Genomic DNA, 6,529 nt, shown 5'->3' with positions numbered 1-6,529 from the left:
AACGTGGCAGGTTAGGGTATTGCGTGGCAGGTTAGGGTAATTAGCGTGGCAGGTTAGGGTAATTAATGTGGCAGGTTAGGGTAATTAACGTGGCAGGTTAGGAGAACTAACACGGCAGGTCATGATAATTAAGATGGCCATGTGGGGTGGGTGTGGAGCCAGAGACAGCAGGGTGTAAAAATTGATTTTATCAAACAAAACGATGCTACATTTTATCTCTGGGACCCTCAGGATGACAAATCAGAGCAAGATGACTGAATGTAAGGTACATTATTTACCTTCAGAGGTGAATGTATCAAACCAGTTGCCGTGATAAAAGGTTTGTTGTTGTGCACTCACTCTCCTCAAACAATAACATGGTATTTTTTAAATGTAATAGCTATTCTAAATTGGACAGTGCGATTATATTAACAAGAATTTAAGCTTTCTGGCCATATAAGACATGTCTATGCCCTGGGAATTGTTTGTGTGTTACTTACTGTTTGAAATAATGCACTAAGTAAAACTGCAAAACATGTGGCAAAGAAATGAAGTTCATGTCCTGAATACAAAGTGTTATGTTTGGAGCAAATCCAACACAACACATCACTGAGTACCACTCTTCATATTTACCAGCATGGTGGTGTATTGCATACTTACCACGTAGTTGAAGATGACCTGAGGCCTACTTCCTGCTCTGCTCAGGTAGGAGCTTGAATTAAATTACATATATGAATGGAAAAATCCATTGATCACGTGACACCATTCATTCATATGTGAAGACGCAATAGCACTTTGAAGCCAAAATTAAGTGGGTTAAGATGGCGTCTCATGGAGAGACGTAACTTCTGCAGTTTCAGTAACTCCAGGAAGTGACGTTGGAGGCTAGCTCAATGCTGCCCCCTCTCATTGAGTAGCTAAAGTTGAAGGCTGACCATGGTACTGCAGGGTGCCATTAGAAACTAAATTATCCCTATAACTACTTCTGTGTGCGATTTGAAAATATTAAATTCAAGGACAAGCATCCGGTGTAGTAAAATAAATTATTGGTACCATTATTGTCTTATTTTTATAAACAAATGTATAATCCAAAAATTATTGTTAGCAGTGACTCAGACACTACAGTAGCTCTGTCTCTCCCTCCATTCACAGTGACTGACTGAAGGTGTTAGTGCTGAGGACATGACATACGGCTTTGGAGTGTGATAATTAGGTTTTATTAGTCGTACGGGATACACATGGTATACACTGAGTATGCAAAACTTTAAGAACATCTGCTCTTTCCATGACACAGACTGACCAGCTGAATCCAGGTGAAAGCTAAGATCCCTTATTGATGTCACTTGTTAAATCCACTTCAGTCATTGTAGATGAAGGGGAGGAGATGGTTAAAGAAGGATTTTTAAGCCTTGAAACAATTGAGACATGGATTGTGTATGTTTGCCATTCAGAGGGTGAACGGGCAAGACAACATATGTAAGTGTCTTTGAACAGGGTTAGTTAGTAAGTGCCAGATGCACCGGTTTGTGTCAAGAACTGCAACGCTGCTGGGTTTTCAATCCTCAACAGTAACCCATGTATATCGAGGATTGTCCACCACCCAAAGGACATCCAGCCAACTTGACACAACTGTGGGAAGCATTTGAGTCAACCTGTGCCAGCATCACCGTCAAACGCTTCCGACACCTTGTGCAGTCCATGCACCTACGATTTGAGACTGTTCTGAAGACAATATGAGAGGTACGACTCAAAATTATCCTTATGTTTGGTATACTCAGTGGAGGCTGCTGAGGAGAGGACGGCTCATAGTAATGTCTGGAATGGAGTCAAGGGATTGGTATCAACCACATGGAAACCACATGCTTGATACTATTCCATTGACTCTGTTCCAGCCATTACTACAAGCCGTCCTCCCCTCAGCAGCCTCCACGGGTGTACATCATCCAACTAAATGCTTACTTGCAGGTTCCTTCTCGACAATGCAACTACAATAATAAATAATACAAGATAAAGGAAATGGCTCAGTAGAATAGAATAAACATTTTAGCATACTGTAAGTATAATACAGGAAGGCCCAATTTATTGTCCAATATTTATTTACAGGTGTAAAACTTGACCCCTGGGTCCATTCTGCTGACATTGAATGGTGCACTACGGGCTCTCAGCATTGTACAGAGATCTCTGTTAATTTCAGGGATTTTGGTTGGGGTATGTCCACATTGTTGTTGTGGGTAAAACATCCACACATTTCCTAATGAAGCCTGTGACTGAGGATATATATTCCTCAATGTTGATGGATGAGCCCTGGTTGGATGAATCTTTGAACATATTCCAATCAGTATTCTCAAAATAGTCCTGCAGAATTGAGTCTGCCTCCTCTGTCCAGCACCTCATTATCCTCTGTGTTGGTGGCTCCCTCTTGAGTTGCTGCTGCCGGGGGCGTCATCGGATGGGGCCACAGTGTCTCCTGACCCCTCCTGTCTCAGCCTCCAGTATTTGTGCTGCAGTAGTTTATGTGTCGTAGAGCTAGGGTCAGTCTGTTATATCTGGAGTATTTCTCCTGTCTTATCTGGTGTCCTGTGTGAATTTAAGTATGCTCTCTCTAATTCTATCTTTCTCTCTCTCTCTCTTTCTCTCTTTCTTTCTCTCTCTCTTTCTTTCTTTCTTTCTTTCTTTCTTTCTTTCTTTCTTTCTTTCTTTCTGTCTTTCTTTCTGTCTTTCTTCCTCTCGGAGGACCTGAGCCCTAGGACCATGCCTCAGGACTACCTGGCATGATGACTCCTTGCTGTCCCCAGTCCACCTGGCCGTGCTGCTGCTCCAGTTTCAACTGTTCTGCCTGCGGCTATGGAACCCTGACCTGTTCACCTGCATTGCTTGCTGTTTGGGGTTTTAGGCTGGCTAGTTAAATAAAATGTCAAATCAAAAATACAATAAAATCAAAATTGTCATGGGTACTCAGATCCTCAAAAGGTTCTATAGCTGCACCATCAAGAGCATCCTGACGGGTTGAATCACTGCCTGGTATGGCAACTGCTCGTCCTCCAACCGCAGGGCACTACAAAGGTAGTGCGTTCAGCCCATTACATCACTGGGGCCAAGCTTCCTGCCATCCAGGACCTTTATACCAGGCGGTGTCAGAGGAAGGCCCTAAAAATTGTCAAAGACACCAGCCACCCTAGTCATAGACTGTTCTCTCTGCTACCGCACTGCAAGTGGTACCAGAGCGCCAAGTCTAAGTCCGAGAGGCTTCTAAACAGATTCTACCCCTAAGCCATAAGACTCCTGAACAGCTAATCAAATGGCTACTCAGAATATTTGCATTGAGAGTGATTACAGAGAGAGAGAGAGAGAGAGAGAGAGAGAGAGAGAGAGAGAGAGAGAGAGAGAGAGAGAGAGAGAGAGAGAGAGAGAGAGAGAGATCAAAATGTATTTGGTGCAAGGAGGAGTCAAACATTTGGTTTCCATTTGTTTGATGTGTTTGATACCATTCCATTGATTCCATTCCAGCCATTACAATGAACTTGTCCTCCTATAGCTCCTCCCACCAGCCTCCTCTGCGAGGGAGATCACTACATTTCTATCCCCCTCTCTTTCTGCAGCTGGAGTTATTTTAGGCCCTATGTACAGAGTATATAAGTGGATTGGTTGGCTTTCTAGGCCTCCTGACATATTCTGACTGACTGACATTTTCTTACATTTTATTGACATAAATCATTATTATTTACACGGGTGTAGTTTCACATTAAAATATTGCATTTAATTCAGAGTGTATGAATTGTATTTACAGCAGGTGAACAATAATGTAGTGAATTCCAGTGTGTCAGTTGGTCTGGTGTAAATCTGGTGTCCTTCTTTCTTCAACGGGGCTGAGACGGTTTGATTTGTAGTTCAAGGATTTATGTAACGGCTCAGAAACTATGTCACACACACACACACACACACACACACACACACACACACACACACACACACACACACACACACACACACACACACACACACACACACACACACACACACACACACACACACACACACACACACACACACCCTTGGCATTTTTTGTTGCCTTACAACATTGAATTAAAATAGATTTTGGGGGGGATTGTAATCATTTGATTTACACAACATGGCTACCACTTTGAAGATGCAAAATATTAAGAACAGAAAACCAAAAGAACAAAAAACCTCTAAACTTCAGCGTGCATAACTATTCACCCCCCCAGAAGTCAATACTTTGTAGAGCCACCTATTGCAGCAATTACAGCTGCAAGTCTGTTGGGGTATATCTCTATAAGCTTGGCACATCCATCTAGCCACTGGGATTTTTGCACATTCTTCAAGGCAAAAACTGCTCTAGCTCCTTCAAGTTGAATGGGTTCTGCTGTAATATGTAAGTCATACCACATTGAGGTCTGGGCTTTGACTTGGCCATTCCAAGGTCTGAGCTTTGACTAGGCCATTCCAAGAAATGTAAATGTTTCCCCTTAAACCACCCAAGTGTTGCTTTAGCAGTCTGCTTAGGGTCATTGTCCTGCTGGAAGGTGAACCTCCATCCCAGTTTTAAATCTCTGGAAGACTGAAACAGGTTTACCTCAAGAATCTCCCTGTATTTAGTGCCATCCATCATTGCTTCAATTCTGACCAGTTTCCCAGTCCCTGCCGATGAAAAACATGGTGTTCTCGAGGTTCTCAACTCCAGACAATGTGGTCCTATGGACAGATACTCCCATCTCCGCTGTGGAGCTTTGCATCTCCTTCAGGGTTATCTTTGGTCTCTTTGTTGCCTCTCTGATTAATGCCCTCCTTGCCTGGTCCGTGAGTTTTGGTGGGCGGCCCTCTCTTGTCAGGTTTGTTGTGGTGCCATATTCTTTCTATTTTTTTAAATAATGGATTTAATAGTGCTCCGTGGGATGTTCAAAGTTTCTGATATTTTTTTATAGCCCAACCCTGATCTGTACTTCTCCACAACTATGTCCCTGTCCTGTTTGGAGAGCTCCTTGGGCTTCATAGTGTCGCTTGCTTGGTGATGCCCCTTGCTTAGTGGTGTTGCAGACTCTGGCGCCTTTCAGAGCAGGTGTATATATACTGAGATCATGTGACAGATCATGTGACACTTAGATTGCACACAGGTGGACTTTATTTAACTACGTATGTGACTTCTGAAGGTAATTGGTTGCACCAGATCTTATTTAGGGGCTTCATACCAAAGGGGGTGAATACATATGCACGCACCACTTTTCCATTTTTTATTTTTGAGAATTTTTCGAAACAAGTTTTTTTTTTTCACTTCACCAATTTCGACTATTTTCTGTACATCCATTGCATGAAATCCAAATGAAAATCCATTTAAATTACAGGTTTTAATTCAACAAAATATGAAAAACACCAAGACTACACACAGAGATAATAGCCACATCTCCTTTTGGCCCTGGCACTGTGTCACTGACTGGCTGGACAGGCTGAAGTGAACCCATTACAGAGACATTTTGAATGTTGAAATAAAGGCACTGAAAGAAAAGCAGAGGCCATGCCAACACTCTGACTGACAGCTTGCTGCTAATAATGTTTCCCAACTGGGGAAAGTAAGGTGGTGCCCCAAATTAAACCCTATTCACTAATTAGTGCACTACTTTAAAAAGTAGGGCACTACTGTATACAGAAAATAGGGTGCCATTTTGGATGCACACTAAATCTACCCAACAGAAGGAGATCGATACAGGATGGTAATGAAGAGACTGCAAGGAAACGGACAGATTACTATATTAAATTCACTTATATGTCTCTAGTTGAATCATTTAAACAGGAAATCTCAAATAGAAAATAAGTACAAATAAACATTTCCCAATAAACTATACTGTACACAATCTGTACACAATATATAGATATATAGTTACATACATTCATTTTAAGACGTACATTAATTCAAACCGTGGCAATGTAAGACACCATATCTAGTGATCTGACCTGTGACAAATACATTATTCAAATACATTATGTCAAATACCTATAAATATTACAAAGTATTTGAGGATGACTTGGTTTAGCTTGGCGTTTACACTTCTGGGACCATTCCATTTGTTCAATTGAGTCGGGCTAAAGTAAATCAACCGCGGCTCGCATATTTGAAAGTATTTGACCCAGGTAGGGCATGCGATATATGATATGAACTTATTTATCAGTCCAAAAACCTCTGCATATCTAAGAGCGCACCAAATATAAACATAATACCAAACATAAATGTAATATCAACCATAAAGATGACAAGCTTACAGCAGTCTTGTCACAGGGTGATGTCATTATGTGAAACCTTCAACCATGAATTTAAACCAGTTAGAGGTGCACGTACACAAATCAATTCATCACAATGTATTACTGACGCAGCAATAATTAAACCAGTGGAGTAAAGTAAACATCTCAACCCATTCTATGAATGTAAAGCGTGAACACAAAGGCTTGCGTCCAAAATGGCGTCCTATTCCCTACACTGTGCACAATGTAAGGAATAGGGAATACACTATGTAGGGAATAGGATGCCATTTTGTACACA

At 41.6% G+C, this 6,529-nt stretch overlaps 1 protein-coding gene across 1 annotated transcript in view; it reads right to left on the bottom strand.

Annotated features, from left to right (window-relative positions):
- Positions 1–5,724: 5,724 nt before the first annotated feature.
- The window catches only part of LOC124039366 (transmembrane protein 100-like), a 2,408-nt gene continuing 1,603 nt past the window's right edge, over positions 5,725–6,529 (bottom strand). Inside the window, exon 2 of the mRNA XM_046355329.1 lies at positions 5,725–6,529. This exon is cut by the window's right edge and continues 1,190 nt beyond it. The gene's annotated coding sequence lies outside the window, so the exon portion shown is untranslated.

Source organism: Oncorhynchus gorbuscha, linkage group LG07 (assembly GCF_021184085.1).
Source record: "Oncorhynchus gorbuscha isolate QuinsamMale2020 ecotype Even-year linkage group LG07, OgorEven_v1.0, whole genome shotgun sequence".
NCBI classification, from domain to species: domain Eukaryota; kingdom Metazoa; phylum Chordata; class Actinopteri; order Salmoniformes; family Salmonidae; genus Oncorhynchus; species Oncorhynchus gorbuscha.
Note: the sequence above shows the minus strand (reverse complement) of the source record. Positions and strands in the feature narration are given on the sequence as shown.